At 40.8% G+C, this 18,862-nt stretch overlaps 1 long non-coding RNA gene across 1 annotated transcript in view; it reads left to right on the top strand.

The window, feature by feature from the left end:
• Positions 1-18,862, top strand: part of LOC101693879 — a 59,938-nt gene that overhangs the window by 35,828 nt on the left and 5,248 nt on the right. The window contains exon 4 of the long non-coding RNA XR_006606045.1: positions 3,323-3,423. This is a non-coding gene — a long non-coding RNA (uncharacterized LOC101693879). The remainder of the gene's footprint in view (positions 1-3,322; positions 3,424-18,862) is intronic.

Genomic DNA, 18,862 nt, shown 5'->3' with positions numbered 1-18,862 from the left:
ATTTATTAAATTATATATAAACTTGGATGATTCAGAGTTTTGACTGTACCTCAGGACCAAGGACCATATCTGTTTATGTTACCTCCAAAGAAACCTAAGTACATATGGCATATACATAATTTTTTATTTTATTGTGGCAGAGAATTATTTCTGTTCTGGATTTGAAAAATATTTCATTTATTAAGGAAAAGAAGCATTTTTAAACTAGCAACAAATCTTTGTTTTCAAATGACCAAACTGAAAACATTTTTAAAAAGCCAATAACCTTTTAAATCCTCCTACCTGCCCCATGAATTCTTAGTCATTGAGGTACCTGAGATGCTCAGTGAGGTTGACAAAAAGAGTAATTTATGTAACTGTGACAGATTTGAGGATGCCCCCATCCTTATAGCCAGCATATCTGGATCCTGCCCTTCCACGGAGGCCGAGCCACCTGTCTTTCTTCCTCGATAGATCTTCCTTTCACTCACTCATAGCTGTGCCACCTTGACTTATCTTATCTGTCTAATAAACATATGTTTGATATATCCCTTCTCTCCATATCCATGCCTGGGAAGGATGCAACCCATATCTTACATATTGTTGTATCCTCAGGACCTAGTACAAAGTCTTGTTGATACAATGATACAATATGCTGATGCTTATTTTCTTTTTGCTAATAAGATTTACGGAGCACCTACAACTGTGCCAGACACTATGTTAATGCTCAGTAGGTACTATTACTGTTCCCTTTTCACTGATGGGAATTTAAGTAACTTGCACAAGTGTTGTAGCTAGTGAGTAACAGACCCAGGGCTCAAACCCAGATTATCAGATTCTAGAGCTGGTGCCGTTAACCACTAAGCAATCCTGCCCTTCATGCATATTCATAGGTTACATACTCCAGCCAGGCTGCATTTGCTCCCAACTTTCAGAAGGCAGTAAGTGAGACCAGCTTTGCTTACAACTGATCAGGAGCATTTCAAGTTGTTTTCAAATGAAGTTTTAAGTCTGCAGATAATTAAGAAAGAAACCATATTTGGAAACAGCAGGAAGGGGTGATGTATAGAGGCCCACTTTGACATTTTGAAGTGCATTTAAATACATAGCTCAGGGCTATAAAAGTCCCTGCACTGAGATTCCAGAAGTATTAAAAATAAAATTGCCTTATTAATTTTTTAGAGAATTGTAAATGACAACCTTTCATCTCTGGGGAAATCTTTCCCTAGAGCTCAAAGCCTCCTGGTGTCTAGGATGAATAAGTTGGCCTTCATCCTTGTCATGTATCCATTCTCTGTCCCAGAGGGTCAAAGAAAACCATCTCATTTTAAAATGTAAGCATTATTTGTTGAAGGTTCTAGCCAGTTAAACTGGAAGCAGGAAAATCCACTTCATGTGGCATGAGAATAGAAAGCATTTCGCTGCAGTCCAGCATAATGAGGGAAGACTAGCCAAGGTTATTATTAAGGTTTAGTCTCCTCATCTAGTTGATAAGGACAATTAATACTCTTCCTGTCAAGAAAAAAAAGCTTTATGAAGTCTTGACCATTGATACTTTTACCAGCTTGCCCTTTTGTGTTTTGAGTGAGAGGCTCTATTTCATGAACAACTGAGTTTCCTTGAAAGCTCCAGAGAATCCAACAGTTGCAGAAAAGTCTAGGAGTAAGATAACCCAGAGACTTGAACCTGCAGCAAAATGGAGTTTCTTCAAATTAGGCATTAGAAGCAGCAGATAAAAGCAACTGGCAACTGGAGATATCCTTGTTATTCTCTGGGCTACAGTCATGCTGGCAGAAGCTTTAACTAAACTTACTTGTGAGTTCTCCAAAGGGAGTGACTGTGTTGCACCAGGGTCATTTTTCATAACATACTACTTCGCAAATAAGTTCCTAGGACCTTGTAATATACTTGACTTCTGAACCTCAATAGAAGTATTAAAATGACAGCATGTCTATTACATATCCCAACTATAAAAAATATGAGTTTAACTGTTCCCTGGAAATAGAAACTCCAATAATAGTTATGACTTATTAGAGTCTTCATTTTGAAAGACTTAAAGCCTCCAGGAGGTATTTATCCAAAATTAGCATCCAGTAACAACACCTTGGGATATCCCTGTTTTGGCAGCATCTGTAGCCAGATCTGGTTACAGTTAATAAACTAATGCTGGAGCTGCTGACCTTAGGAAGACAACTTCTGTCTAACAGTAGGTCCATATTCTGGTCAATAAGAAATTTACTTGCTCAGTTAAATTGGCTTGAGGCCTGTTCTGTTTGCTCCAATATCTGGCCAGCATTGTAGCCTCTTCACAGAGACTTAATAGAGTTTTTATCTCTTCTATCTCTTCTTCACATAATTTGCTCTGTAATTGATGGAGCATTACATTTCCTGAAAGAAATATTGTTTTGTGGCTGAATACATACCATTCACTAATTTATTAATTAATCCAATATGTATTGAATACCTCCTATGTGTCAAGTACTTGGCAGGTCATGGAGATACAAAAATTAATGATGAGGAATCTCTACTAGTAACTCAACTCAGTAGCCCAGTAATTGCTTGAGGGATCCAGATCTTTCTATCTATATTTTATCCAGGCAGCCTAATCTACAAAGCCCAGTTCAGGTCTTATCCTCTCATTCATTCATTTAGGAAAACTTTGTTAGTTTCCCCAAACCGTGAGGCACTGGAGTGAAAAAGATGAGGAGATCACCGGGAGCTTCCAACTTTATAGAGAGGTAAGCGATGTAGACAGGACCAGATTATTGAAGATGTTTCAAGCCAGACTAATCAAGGAATATAGGTTTTATCTTTTAGCAGTGAGGAGCTTTGTGGCATTATAAAGGAAAACAGAAGCACGGTTAAATTTACATTTTAGAAAAACCAGTTTGACAATTCCAAGGAAGAGTGGCCAGAAGGAAGGAAATCAGAAGGAGGAGAAATCAAATTCCAAAGTAGTTGAAGAAATAGAAATAACAAGATTTTAATAACATATTGAATGTGAAGACTGAAGGAGAGGATGAATTCTAGAAAGACTTCTAAGAGATTTCTGTTCTGAGTGGCATTAGCAGCAGGAGAAAGAGAATAAAGTTAGTAGAAAAATGAGTTCAATTTTCCATGTATTTTGGGCGCCTGGGTGGCTCAATTGGTTAAGAGTCTGATTCTTAATTTTGGTTCAGGTCATGATCTCAGGGTCATGAGATGGAGGCCTGCTTTGGACCCTGAGCTGAACAGGGAGTCTCTCCCTTTCCCACTGCCCCTCCCACTGCTCATGCTCTTTCTCTCTCTTTCTCAAATAAATAAATCTTTACAAAAATTTTATTTGTAATGTGTTTTGTTGCAGGTGCCTTTGGAACATCCATGTATCAACATAAAGTTTGCTGTTGTAAATGTTTGTCTGAAACTGAAGCTGTTGTAAATGTTTGTCTGAAACTCATGAAAGAGGTAAGGATTCAGACTCATCAACTTGTAGATTGTAACGGAAACATAATTACAAATGATATTGCCAGTTCTGTAGCCATCCCATATTACTCCCTAGTCTCAAATGTCTTGTACTCATCCATTCATTTTTTAATTTATTTATTACTCATTAATTCATTCTTTCCCTTGGTTGACTAATGTGGAAGAATCTCCAATATCATACTCCTGGTGACATTAAAGATTCTGGTGTACACAGATAAATAATCTTTAATTCCCTACCCTAAAGGTAACCTGGCTGTTGATTATAAACTAATTCTCTAATTCTTTTGTGTGTCTTATTCTCTAAGAAGAAGATAAACTCTCAAAGTAAGACACTCCCTTAAGCTCCTTAAAAAAATCCCCGTAAAGACCTAGTACAAGTTCTGCTCTTTGTAGATGCTTAATGTGAACCTTGAGTGATAGATTACTTATTTAAAAACATGGATCATTTTAAGAGCTGTCTGGGTGGCTCATTCAGTTAAGCGTCTGAGCAGGGAGTCTGCTTCTCCCCCTCCCTCTGCCTGCCACTCCCCCTGCTTGTGTGTGCCCTCTCTTCTTCTCTTTCTGTGTGTCAAATAAATAAATAAAACCTTAAAAAAAAAAAGACTATTTAGAGGCTAAAGGCAGAGACCTATGACTTTTTAAAATTAGGAAGATAGCATGTATACATAAAAGTTCATGAAAGTAAGCTTGAGGGCGCCAGGGTGGCTCAGTTGGTTGAGCAACAGCCTTGAGCTCAGGTCATGATCCTGGAGTCCTGGGATCGAGTCCTGCATCAGGCTCCCAGCTCCCAGGGGGTTTGCTTCTCTCTCTGACCTTCTCCCTTCTCATACTCTCTCTCTTTCTCTCTCTCAAATAAATAAATAAAATCTTAAGAAAAAATAAATTAAGCTTGATAAAATTTTATAAAATGAAGATACGTACATAAAACCTAGGTTAAGAAACAGATAATTACCAAAACCCCAGAAGCCCTCTTCTGCCTTCTTCTAGTTATTACACGCCATGGCCACTTTATTGCTAGGAAGCTCTCTGTCAATGCCTGAGCATGGTGTAGATACTAGTGACTGGATATTTCTGCCCAGCATGGGTCCCCTCTGTGAGCTGGCCAAGATTTTCTCAGAGCTTCTTCCTACTCTGTCTGAGGTTCTTCCTGCTCAGTTCTCTTTTCTCTCCTCTCTCCTCTCCCAGGTGTCATACCTACATCATTGTCTAAAGATTTACCATGTCTACTCCTTTAATAGATGTTACCAGCAATAAATCTCTTGCAATTCTAACTCTGCTTTGATGTCTGCTTCCCAGAGAACCCATCAACACAGATGGTACCTGAGCTGAAGGCAGACACTTAACTGATTGAGCCACCCAGGCTCCCCGATTCAAACCGTTTTAAGTGCAGGTGGTCAAGGGAGGGAGAGACTACACAGAAGGATAATGGAATTGGCGGGGTGTTAAATAGTTGCACGGACAGCCTCCAGAAGAAAAAATGGAAATTGAGGGCAGTTAACAGACAGTTATGTCTAAATATAAGAGCCAGCAGGCCTCTTTGATAGCTTATGAAGTAGAAAAACTAGTACCACCCAGAACCAAATTCAGGGTTTGACAGTTAAGAGCCCCTCCAAACAGGGGCACCTGGATGGCTCAGTGGGTTGGGCCTCTGCCTTCGGCTTGGGTCATGGTCTTAGGGTCCTGGGATCGAGTCCCACATCGGGCTTTCTGCTTGGCAGGGAGCCGGCTTCCTCCTCTCTCTCTGCCTACATGTGACCTCTGTCTATCAGGTAAATAAATAAAATCTTAAAAAAAAAAAAAGAGCCCCCCAAACAGTGGAATGCTCTGCCATATCAGATCTGTTATACCCTGGTTGAGGAAAACCTAGGACCCTGAAATGGGTTGAGAACGCCTGGGTGGATACCTTCAAAGACGCTCTGCAGTCTTCCTTGGACCTCAGACAGATGTGGCCAACCCCTCCCTGTGCAGGAAGACACTGTAGAGGCCTCTCTTCAAGGCAATAGATGCTCCCCCTCCCCCCAGGAACTATTCTGGCTGCCAGATAAATAATTACCCTTAAATCCCCACATAAATTTACTGGGACACAGTGGACTTGTTGAGGACACTAGTGTTCCTCCCTCAGCTCATACCTGTGGCCATAGGGGCCATCCAGTATACTCAGCTGAAGGAGAAGGAAAAAGTCCAACCTTGGTTTACAGATGGGTCAGCTCAATTGTGGGTCCAAACTTTGTCTTTGGAACTGGCACAATGGGGACATGAGTGGAGTGGCCACGGTGGAAGAGACAGAAGCTACATATGGGGCTAAAAGCATGGACTCCCACTTATCAAAGCTGGCCTCATTATTACTGCCTCTGAATATCTACCCTGTCAACAAGAGAGACCAATATTCAGGCCATTATATGGCTCTATTCCTTGAGGAGACCCACTGGTAACAAGTAGACTAATTGGGGCCCTTGGGCCCCAGAAGACACGAGATTCATTCTCACAAAGATAGACACTCAAATATGGATTTGCTTTTCCTGTCCTCAAGAGCTTCAGCCATTACCACTTTCCAGGGTTTTGCACAGTGATCCACAGGCATGGAATCCCACATGACAGCATCTGACAAGAAGACCTTGTTCTGAACACAGAAGGTATGAATATGGGGCTATGACCTTGGGATTCACTGCACCATCCAGAAGCTGCTGGCCTGGTAGAGTGATGGGATGACCTGCTGAAAGCATAAGTGAAACATTACCTTGCAGACAAGACTCTTAATAACTGGGCAGTCCTCCAGGATGCAGCATATGCCCTGAATCAGAGGCTTCTATATGGCACTGTGTTCCTGGAAAGAAGAAAATAGCTGCCTAGGAACCAAGAAGTGGAAGCAGGAAGGACTCCACTTACCATTTCTCCAGTGACCCACTGGAAGATTTTATGTTGCCCATCCCTGCAACTCTGGGCTCTACAGGGTTGGAGAGCCTGATACAGGGATGCACTCTTGCCATTGGACACAATGAACTACAAGCTGTGGCTGCTACCTGGACATCTTGGATTCCTGTGTCTAGGGCCCAGCAGGCAAGAAGAGTCACCATCTTAGCAGAGGTCATTGTCCCTGATCAGCTAGTGGAGGCAGGGCTCCTGTTACACATGGGGACAGGTAAAAATATGTGTAGAATTCAGGTGGTCCACATGGGTGCCTCTTGGTGCTTTTTGTTGAATTGCAAACTTGGATGAGCAAGTGCAGCCATCCCAGCCAAAGAAGGATATGGTTAACCAGAGCTCAGACCACTCCAAGTGGAGCACCTGCTCCCTGGATCTGTGGAGAGAAGTAAATCTGTGTGGCACAGGGGTGGGCTGTGGCAACCACAGATGGGTGTGCTGTTCAAATGCCCCTTCAAGAAAGAACTTAGTGACCAGTTGCGAGAGGAGCAATTAACTGACAGCTTCAGGTTGCAGCACCTTTGGGATCTGCTGTGGTTTTTGAGCTGAGACCAGGCTGTTTTTCAGCCAGCCCCAGCCAATGACTGAGCATGTGCCCAGCTCTCTTTCTTACATTTGGGGACTTCTGTACTCCAACCCCAACTATGGGGTTCCAAAAGGAGCAACCATGGTCTTCTATGTCCTGACTCCTACCACTAAAGTCAATTGGTCTAAGGATGAATGCCTAACTGCAAATAGGCGGCCACTCATAGTTCTTCCCTTGGATTTTTTTCCCTTTCTTTTCTTTTTAACTGTAACTAGGAAAGAGTCTCTCTGTAGGGAAGGTGTAAGAGGTAGACTCCGCAGTCACTGGTTTCTGGCTACAGTGAGTGAGAATGAAGTCAACACAGAGAGCAATACAAAGACAAGAGACAGAGAATGCATGCAGCATTCAGTTGCTTGAGGTCCACCTGTATCCAGTTCTTCTAGATTTGATTGTTCTAAACTTAGACTATCTAAAGATAACTTTAGACTATCTAAAGATCGTCTAGTATGCTTCCAATGAATAATCTAATCAGAATCAGACATCCATAATATGTGATCGCTTAGGTTCTGGTATTTAGGAGTATCCTACACCTATTTTATGTTAAAAGTTGACATTGAGGGCACCTGGGTGGCTCAGTCAGTTGAGCGTCTGCCTTCCGCTTGGGTCATGATCCCAGTGTCCTAGGATCGAGTATCAAATCGGGCTTCCTGCTCAGCGGGACGCCTGCTTCTCCCTCTGCCTGCCTCTCTCCCCTGCTTGTGCTTGTTCTCTCTTTCTCTCTCTGACAAATAAATAAATAAAGTATTTAAAGTCAGACAGTCTTAAAAAAGAAGAATTTAAAAAAAAAATAGTTGCCATTGATAGAGTTGAGGGTTTATTATGTTCCAGAGAGTGGTCTAAGCACTTTACATATCTGAATTCTTGTAATCTTCTCAGCAACAAAATGAGTCTAATCAAACGTCCTATCTTGTTTTCCCCAATTTAAATATAAGGAAATTGAGGCTACTTTATTTTAAAATGAGAAATAAATAGGGATTCTACCACACATCCTTTTAAGAGGGGCTCCAGAGAGCCAACTTTAGAGATGTACAATCTTTAGCATTTTAGTCCCTTATGCAGCTTTGACAGCTCTGATTTATGGCTTGAACAAGACGGGTTTGCAGCTGCAGATCCCTTCAACTCCTTAGAAAGGCATGTTTTTAAGAATAGGGAGAGTAGCATTTAGAGTAGTCCCCCCTTAGCTGCAGTTTTGCTTTCCATGGTTTCAGTTACCCATGCACGCACACGATCCTCCTCCTGACAATCGTCGTGTCAGTAGCAGCCTAATGCTGTGTCACAAGCCTGGGTCATTCACCTCACTTCATTTTATCACATAGGCATCTTATCACAAAAAAGGTGCATATAGTACAATAAGGTATTGTAAGAGTAAGACACATATGCACACTTATATAACTTATTACAGTAATTGTTATAATTATTCTATTGCAGTATTATAGTTAGTCTCTTACTTTGCCAAATTTATAAATTAAACTATGATATAAACTATGATCATAGTTATGTATACATAGGGAGACACACAGTATATAAGGTTCTATACTATCTGTGGTTTCAAGCATCCACTGGGGGTCTCAGAACATATCCCTTCCAGATAAGGGGTCAACTATATATATAAGCAGAACTGATCATTTCCTATATGTACAGACTTTGTAACCATAAAAACGGGGTGCAAGTTTTGACAACTATGAGTACTAATATGGTCAGAACATGTAAATGGAGACAGTGGAAGTCCACGAAGGATGCCACTGGTACGTATCAACAGAAATTCCTAGAAGGCCAAATACCTTTCTCACCAAGATTTGAAATACAATGACAGTGAGTCACTCCTTCGTGTGAAATATCCACATGATCTCTCCCATCTTTTAAAATTGAACGCTCTTGGGGAGCCTGAGTGGCTCAGTTGGCTAAGGAACTGCCTTCATCTCAGGTCATGATGCTGGAGTCAAAGGATGGAGTCCCATGTTGGGCTCCCGGCTCAGCAGGGAGTCTGCTTCTCCCTCTGACCTCTCCCCTCATGCTTGTGCTCTTTCTCTCTCAATCTCTCTCAAATAAATAAATAAAATCTTTTTTAAAATTTTAAAATTGAACACTCTTGAGGGGTATAACTGGATAGTTAATACCTTCCATATATCAAGGGCAAGAAGAATAAGAAGGATGGAGGGGAAGAAAGAATGAAGAGGCCTAGAGTAGTAAGAGGTGGGGAAGGGCTTCTAACCCCACCATGTAATGGAAGCTTCTGTTAGTGCCAGGACCCTGCCCCTGGAACAAGGCTGTCCAACAGAAATACAACACCTGCCACGCATTTAATAAACATATTTCTAGTAGCCACATTAAAATTTGTTTTCTAAAAACAGGTGAAATTAATTTAAAAAATATAATTACTTAAGCCAACATACCAAAAATATTATCATTTCAACATGTAGCCAATTAAAAATTAATAAGCTAATTACATGTATATTAAATAACAATTCAGATGCTCACTGTATTTAGATTTCACAAAACTTTAAATGGAAAGAGTAGTTACATAGACTAAGTTGTTCAAAACATACTTAAAATTTCCCAATAACTGAATCAAGTATAAGTTTTTAAAATTAAATAAAATTTAAAATTTAGTTTTTCAATCACAGTAGCCACATTTCAACTGCTCATTAGCCATGTGTGGCTAGTGACAAGCGTATTAGCACAGATAGAGAACATTCCATCAGTGCAAAGTGTTATGGGACTATGCAGGTTTAGATGGACTGGTTGACTTCCAGCTGATGAATTTACTTCTCTGAGCCTTAGTCTTCTCATTAACAAATTGATGACAGTATTTTTTAAGCTTTTTTTTTTTTTAAGCTTTTTTTTTTTTTTTTAATTTATTTAGTCAGAGAGAGAGAGAGCGAGAGGGAGCACAGGCAGACAGAGTGGCAGGCAGAGTCAGAGGGAGAAGCAGGCTCCCCCATGGAGCAAGGAGCCCGATGTGGGACTGGATCCCAGGACGCCGGGATCATGACCTGAGCCGAAGGCAGCTGCTTAACCAACTGAGCCACCCAGGCGTCCCTGATGACAGTATTTTAAAGGATTGTTGTGAGTAGTAAGAGAGGTAATGTGCACAAGACATTGAACACAATACCTGCCACACCGAAAAGAATAAATGGTAGTTATTTGAAAACTAAGTCTCTGTATATGCTTTTTATATGCTTCCACCACTCTCAGCCACCTGTACCTGGTTATTCCTTGGTATTCTTAAGCGGGGCAGGAATTAGTGAGGTTGGCAGTGAGAAGTAGGGAAGGGCCCAGCATCTGGATACTTGCATGCACCCCAGCTCAGCCCTGTGGTTAATTTATGAACACTGTTTGCGGCTACTATTATCTTCGGTTCTTCCCTCCCCCTTATCCGTTCAGATGACTTTTGCTCTGGAGCTCCAAGTCCTACATGCCCGCCCCCTTCTACTCTGAACTAGAACAAATGATTAACCACACAAAGCAGTCATCAACAGTCTTTCCAAGGACATCAATGACCTCATTAAGTCCATGCTAAGGGACACTTTCTCCTCAACCTCTGCAGTGCCTGACACTGTTGCTTCTTCCTCCTCATCCTGGTTTTCCTCTAACATCCTACAGACTATTCCAACTCCTCCTTCTCCTCCTCCTGCTTTTGCAAAGGCAAATGTCTTCACTGCTCCCTAGGCCTGAACCTTCCCTGGGCACAATCTCATTTACTCCTAAACTCAGTTCTCCTAAACTGATAGCTCCCAAACCTATCCCAGCTTCCACTTCAGCTTCAAGCCCAACCTACTGCTCCTTTCTGGCCCCTCCTCCCGCATGACCCACCTCTGAATTCATGCTTATTCCCCTCAAACCAGGTTCCCAGGTTGCTGTCAGTGGGGGAAGAGAACACACACTGACTCCAAGCTCCTGTGGCCACATCTTGTGCTAAGTCCTTCATTTTATCTTCACAACTACTCTGTGAGGAAGGAACTGCGATCTACATTTTACATCTAGGAGGAAAAAAGGACTCAGAAAAAGAAGAAATCAAAATTTAGGTCTATCTGAATCAGGACTCCATTTCCTTTCTAATCCATAGGACCACCTCCCATAATTCAATCAGTGAATTGATGCTTTCTGCCAGGACGGGTAATATACCATCTACCCCCTAACGTTTGCACTTTAGTGAGAGAGACAGAGAGGATACAGGTAAATTCAATGATATGATAGTGCTATGCTAAGGTCCAATGGGAATGCACAGTGGGGAACCTAACTCAGGCTTTGGGGTCAGAAAAGTCTCTACCAAAGAGAAAATATCTCTGCTGAATCAAGCAAGACTAGTAAGAATCACAAAGGAAGAGAACTGGATTAGGAAGCATGATCTTAGGCAGAGGTTGTAGTGAGAACAAATGCCTGAAACGGGGAGAGTTGGAAGGCTGCACACAGTTCAGGGTGGCTGGAGCCAAACCAGAGGTAGCATGAGACAGCAGTGAGCAAGGCCAGCTGGAATCTAGGTTGAGGGTACAGGAAACCATTAGATCCTTTTAGCAGAGATTTGCATATGAGATTTGCATATGAGAAAGAATCTCTCAGGCTAGAAGGTAGAGAGAATGGACTCTAGAGGAAACTAAAGAGGAGAAAGCAGGGAAACCCATTAGCAGGCCAAGGCCACAGTCCAGGTAAGAGATGATGACAGTGCAAATTAAGGTAAACGGCCCTCTAGATAAGGAGGGGTAGAAAGAAATCCAGGTTGGAGACTGCATGGGACTTGGTGGTTGATTAGATGTTAATAGATGTGGAAAACAACTAAAGAATCAAGAATAATATTCATGTTATGAATGTTATATTCATATTATGAATATATCAATATTCATGTTATGAAGTGGGCAACTGTGTGGATGGTAGAGTCATTAGAGAGATACACAAGAAAGGGCAAGTATGAAGGAATATTGATGCATTTCACTTGAGACCTGTGGAAGCGAGGTGCCAGTGGGACACCCAGAGCAGGCTGTCAGATAGACAGTGGTCTACAGGTTTGTGGCTGAGGAGAAGGAACTGTTGGGATAGAAGCAGAGGTTTGAGTTTCATCAATGGTAACTTAAGCAGTAGGGGTATATGAATACTCCAAAAGATATAAAAGGAGGGGGAAAGTAGGTTGAAGAAGAAACTGAGGCACACAAACATTTAGGAGTTAAGTAGGAGAAGGAAGACCTTCAAGGAGACTGAGAAGAAGCCAGAGAAGCAAGGAAAAACCAAAAAAGTGTAGTCTTGTTTAAGCATAGGGAAGATAGGAGTAGAGGTAAAGATGCTGACAGTATAACTCGTTTCAACAGTAGGGAGGTTATGGGTGTACTTCCTGAGAGCAATCTAAACCAGTCTGCAGTGGGGTGAGGGGAGACTGGATGGTAAGCAAATGTAGAGAGAGAGGCATAAGGAGAAGCAGTCTCCTCACTGAGCAGGGAACCTGATGTGGAACTCCATCATAGGACCCTGGGGTCATGACCCACTGAAGACAGACACTCAACTGACTGAGTTACTCAGGCGCCCCCCCAACAAAAAAAGTTTTTAAACCATCATCAAAGAAATATATGCAGATGGTTAAATAAATAAATAAATAAATAAATAAATAAAAGCAACAGTCCCCTGAGCCACTCTTTGCTAGCCCAGAAGCAAACACTTTGAACTGCTTCTGTGTTGAGGTAACCTCCTTATCACTAATAACCTCCTAATGACTGTTTCTTGGTTTATCAGCCTTAGACATTATCTATGAACTTCCTGCTATGCTAAATGAGAATTTAGTTCACTCTCTCTTCTTTGTCATCCAAAGTGGTTATGTCACCATCCACTGGCCACAAAACCTACATAAGCTCTATTTTTCATTCCATTAATCACAGCATTTCTTCCTTTTTTTTTTTTTTAAGATCCTATTTATTTATTTGACAGAGAGAGAGATAACAAGTAGGCAGAAAGGCAGGCAGAAAGAGGAGGGTAAACAGGCTACCCACAGAGCAGAGTCCAATGCCAGCTGGATCCTAAGACCCTGAGACCATGATCTGAGCCAAAGGCAGAGGTTAACACACTGAGCCACCCTGGTGCCCCTAATCACAGCATTTCTTGACTCCCTAAATTTAAGGTGAGGATGTTAGTAGCTTACTCTTCCCACAACCTCTCAAGGGGAAAGGTTAGTTTTTGTTTGTTTTTTTTTTTTAAATGTGAGAGATTCTTGAGTAAGGTTAAATGAAAAGGAATCAATGGAAGTGAACAATTGAAGATTAGATTGCTTACAGTTGTTGCCCTGGTCCCTGGAGAGACAAAAGCATGACTTCAGAGTCCAATATGGGATATCTCCTCCATAATGTCATAAGTCTAGGAAATTTCCAGAACGTGAGGAACTCCTTTGCACCCTAGATCCAATCAGCTATAAAATTCCATAGATTCCAACTCTTCCGTTACCATCTTTCTATTCATTTCTTTTCTGCCCATGTCATTGGCCTTTCAATATTTCTGACTTGGACAGCAGACTTTTAACTTATTTCTCTCTTTCTCTTCACTTGCCCCACTCACACAATGGGTCCCAGCCGGGCAGGGGTTATTGAAAAGGTGCAAGCTGGGAGTAATGAGATAAAGGCCAGGGCAAATGGACCATGTTCCCCAGGCACAAGCATCGTTTCTCAGGACTGCCCATTCCAACTGAGCTTCAGGACCTTACCAGAAGAGGTAAAGGCTGGTTAGGCCCCCCAAAATGTGCCTGTTGCAAAGTCAAGTAACCATAGCATGGGCTCTGGTTGAGAAATTCTCTTCATACATCCTTCAGAGTATCACAAAAGAAGAAATTCAAATGCCAACCAACATTTAAATGTTCAGTATCACTAGTGTAGAGTGACAGCCATGAGAAAAGGTGGGTATTGTTTTTTGAAGGGCTTCTTTTGTGCCCATGATTAAATTAAATTAGTAACTGGACAGCTCAGCTGGGAGGTGCTTTCCCCTGCTTCTCTGGTCTCAGTCCTTTGGGAACTGGATACGCCTGGCATAGGGCACTAACTGCGGAGAGCATGTGAGGCATGTACCTCTGTGTCACGGAAGCTCTGACACTGAGCGAGATTATTTTTAGAGGTGACCTTCTAGGTTCCAAGGAAAAGTAAACAGACAGATGCACATGATTTCCTCTGAGAGACTCTTAGTAAACAAATTGACATGTGTGCACTCACTATTATCCCATGTTCTGAATTCAGGGCTCTTAAAGAACCAGCTCAGGGGAAAAGCTTTGTTGAAAGCCGTAACCAACCAGAATAAAGAAAGGGCAAACTGAGTGAAAGTTCAGTTTCTAGCTACTGGGTCAGAAAACCACAGATGAAACACCTTATCTAGTCCAAATTCTTGGAAAACATGTTTTACTTTGTTTTTTAAAGATTTTATTTATTCATTTGAGAGAGAGAGAGAGAGAGCTAGAGAGAGCATAAGCAGGGAGAGAGGCAGAGGGATAGAGAGAAGCAGACTCCCCACTGAGCTGGGAGCTGACATGGGGAAATCATGACCTGAGCTAAAGGCAGACACTTAACCATCTGAGCCACACGGGCACCCCAACATGTTGTTTTAAATAACATTTCAACACTTTCTTATAAAAACATTGCTAAAATTTATTATTTAACTTCTTACCTTTTATTTTTTATTACTCTTTTTGTTTTACCTTTATGGTTCTTCCTGTCTGATGCTTATTATTTTTAAGTGAACATAGTAAGAAAATGTAGAAAGGAAAAAAAAAGTCTCCATAATCCTTCTGCTTATTAACTTTGTTATAAAAAAGAATGCTTTGTCATATATCCTTGAGATTTTTTTGCACATACTTATATCTGTATATCAACAAAAGAAAAATGTACTGTCTTATAACTTTCTTTTGTCATCCAGTACTGTATCTTTTTTTTTTTTTTTTAACTGGACAGAGAGAGAGCACAAGCACGGGGAATGACAGAAAGAGGGAGAGGGAGAAGCAGGCTCCCCTCAGAGCAGGGGGAGCCCAATGTGGGACTCGATCCCAGGACCCTAGGGTCATGACTTGTGCCAAAGGCAGTCACTTAACTAACTGAGCCACCCAGGTGCCCCAGTACTATATCTTGCCATCTTTACATGTTGGTATATATAGGTCTCTCTCATTCTACTGATGGTTGTATAGATCATTTCCAGGGTTTTACTGTTACAAACAGCATGCATAAGGAAGCATCTTTGCACAGATACATTTGAGCACTTACATGAAACTTTCTGTTGGACAGGTTGTGGGAGAAATTTCTGGATCAAAATGTTTACATATTTTAAAATTTTGATGTAATTATTGTGCTCCATCTGTCCCATGAAACATGAAAATAAGCTCATTTCTCATGAAGACTTAGCACTTAACACAATGCTTGGCACATGTTTATTAACTGCTGGTTAGATTAAAGCATCAAATATCAGTTACTGTTATGGCTGTGAAAAAGTAATGCCTTTGACTCTACTGAAGCACATTGCCCTGCCTGCCTACTCTTATTGTCCTCGGCAATGGAGGCAATGATAAAATGCTAGATTCATTGTAGCAGTTCTCATCATAATAAATATAATAAACAAGTGCATTCCAGAATACATAGCACTTCTGATTGTCTCCTTAGTGAAAAGCTATTTTTGTCACCTGAAATCATAGAATTTTATCATAAACAGGAGTCTAGATATCAAATAGTCTTTTAAAATATATATACATATATATATATATATATATATATGGTGCACTTGGGTGGCTCAGTGGGTTAAAGCCATTGCCTTTGGCTCAGGTCATGATCCCAGGGTCCTGGGGTCGAGCCCCGTGTCGGCTCTCTGCTCAGCAGGGAGCCTGCTTCCTCCTCTCTCTCTGCCTGCCTCCTGCCTACTTGCCATCTCTGTCTGTCAAATAAATAAATAAAATCTTAAAATATATATATGTATGTATATATATGAAGAAGCGAAGTTGAAAAGTTTTCAAACTACTAGATTCTACTTAAAACACCCCTTATTCCCCACCATACTTTCTTGACTTAAATACACAGATTCAGCATAATTTTATTTCATTTGATTATGTCATATAAACAAGGCAGATTATCGATTGAGATATGTTTCTTCAGGTCTTCTTAGTTCTGTCACTTTACCTGCCTAGATCTTTCTGTCTTACCCTTCTAATTTCCTACTTCAGGTCAGTCAAGGATTGGAGATAAGATAGGCTTAATAGAACATATGTCGGGGCACCTGGGTGGCTCAGTGAGTTAAAGCCTCTGCCTTCGGCTCAGGTCATGATCCCGGTGTCCTGGGATCAAGCCCGCATCAGGCTCTGCTCAGCTAGGAGCCTGCTTTCTCCTCTCTCTCTGCCTGCCTCTCTGCCTACTTGTGATTGTGATGTCTGTCAAATAAATAAATAAAATCTTAAAAAAAAAAATAGAACGTATGTCAATTGGTGGTATCTGAGTGTAAGTCTAAGCTTTTCTTGTGAGTGAAACATCGAGTCTTTGTACAACATTTTGTCAGCTATTTTAACTATTCGGGACAGCTTGTGTGTGTGCATGTACATTCACATGCACTTCCTAAATTTTAGCAGCTTAGGAACATGTTGCCATGTTCTGGAGAGATGAGATGATACTGTATATAAATATTTATATGGCATATAATACCTGGAATACCTGGAACTTAGAACCCTTCAGATTTAAAAATTTGCCCAAATCTAAGGAAACAAATGGCCAAAGGGTTTGTCTTCAAATGCTCTTAGCATTTGATGCAGGTCTATTTAAAGGACAGTGAAATATTCTTTTTTTTTTTTTTCATCCTTTTGATGATGCCAACTTTGGTTTCATCATCAGTAATTTCAGGAATAGTATCTATGGCAGGCAGAATAATGGTTGGTCCTCATACGTGGCAACCAGGTCCTAATTCCTGAAATCAGTGGACAGGTTACCTTAGCAAAGAGATTTTGCAGATATGATTTAAATTAAGGATCTTGAGGTAGGGAGATTATCCTGGATCATCCAGGTGAGCCCAGAGAAATTACAGGGGTCCTTAAAGAGAGTCAGAGTCAAAAGAAAATATGTCAACAAAAGCAGAGGTCAGGGTGATACTATTGCTGGAGGAAAAGACCATGAGCCAAGGAATGCAGGTGGCCTTTAGAAGTTGGACAAGGCAGGGAAATGGATTCTCCCTGAGAGCTTCCAGAAAGGAATGCAGCGCACTGCCAACACCTTGATCTTAGTTCAGTAAGAACTTTTTAGATTTCTGACCTCCAGAACTGTAAGATAACAAATTTGTGGGTTTCTTAAAGTCCCTGAGTTTATGGCAATTTGTTGTAACAGCAATAGGAAATTAACACGGTGTCTTACCGTAAGGCGGTACAAGTTTGAGTTTTATTGAAAGACACTATTCTAGGGGGTAGGAGAAGAATAAATGAAACAAGATGGGATTGTGAGGGAGACAAACCATAAGTGACTCTTAATCTCACAAAACAAACTGAGGGTTGCTGAGGGGAGGGGGGTTAGGAGAAGAGGGGTGGGGTTATGGACATTGGGGAGAGTATGTGCTTTGGTGAGTGCTGTGAAGTGTGTAAACCTGGCGATTCACAGACCTGTACCCCTGGGGATAAAAATATATTATATTTTAATAAAATATTAAAAATTAAAAAAAAAAGACAGACACTATTCTTTTGCATTTTAATAAAATACTTAGGGAATGTGAAAAATTTTAAAGAAAAAGTTAAAAAAAATAACCACATAATAATAGTTAACATCTACTGACCACTTACTATATCCCCAACATTGTGATTCTCAAAATTTCATTTAAGGTTTACGACAATCCTATGATGTTATAATGGCACTAATCTGTTTATTTGACAGATAAGAAAGTAAATATAAAAGAGGTGAAGAATTTAATTAACTTCAAAAACAACGAGATTAGCTGAACTCTCCAGTAGGAAAGTGTACAATTCCATCCTCTCAAATCAAGCAGAAAAAGTTGAAAGTAGTTACCATAAAAATCAGGCAAAGGTAAAACTTGCAGGGGATAGATGGTGCTCTAAGTTGTAAAAATAAATCCCATCTGAAATGCTTTGAGTTCCTACCACATGGCAGGCAGTTCCCGGCTATTACAAGCTATTACAAGTTCCCAGCAATTACAAGCTGGGACTGGCAGACCCAGTAGAACCTTGAGAAGGTGCACTCTTTCCTCTCCCACCTAACCTTCCCCTTTCTGAAATCTTTGACCAAAACCCCCAAACCATAACCCCAATCTCACATTTTTGACTGAACCCTGAACATATCAGATTAATAGTGCCAAAATAAATATACTGTCTTCTTCCTTGGATAATGTCACTGGATAATGATTGTGGCCCCACTAATACACACATGCTGATGAAATTAGCATCATTTTAATGCCGCCTTCTATTTACAAGATGTAATAATAAACTTATAACTCACTGTGTTGCCTGTGTACATATTCTCTGTATTTAAGATACTTGGAATATTTTAGAGTCTCACAGATTGGGGAAAAACTCTGACAATAGACTGATTTTTAATTGAAATATATATATTTTAAAGAGTTTATTTATTTGAGAGAGAGAGAACACACATGCAGGCACACACAAGCAGGGTGGGGGGCGGTGAGCAGAGGGAGAGGGAGAAGCAGACTCCCCATGGAGCAGGGAGTCTATTACATGGTCGGGCTTGATCCCAGGACCCCAGGATCATGACCTGAGCCTGAAGGCAAACACCTAACGGACTGAGCCACCCAGGCATCCTTTTTGAAATATTTAGGATTTGACCAATTAAAGATGTAATGAATATTTCACTGATTAAGTGAATTTGACTTAATGTAAAGGTTTGATTTTTATGTTGCACAGATGCCTAAGAGAATCTGATCTAGTAGATTTACACTAACATTATAACATTTGTTGAGCACTTAGTACCCTCC

This window comes from Mustela putorius, unplaced genomic scaffold, assembly GCF_011764305.1.
Source record: "Mustela putorius furo isolate JIRA1106 unplaced genomic scaffold, ASM1176430v1.1 tig00000224_pilon_pilon_pilon, whole genome shotgun sequence".
Classification (NCBI taxonomy): Eukaryota; Metazoa; Chordata; class Mammalia; order Carnivora; family Mustelidae; genus Mustela; species Mustela putorius.
The sequence above is the reverse complement of the archived record's forward strand: the minus strand, read 5'-3'. Positions and strand labels throughout refer to the sequence as shown.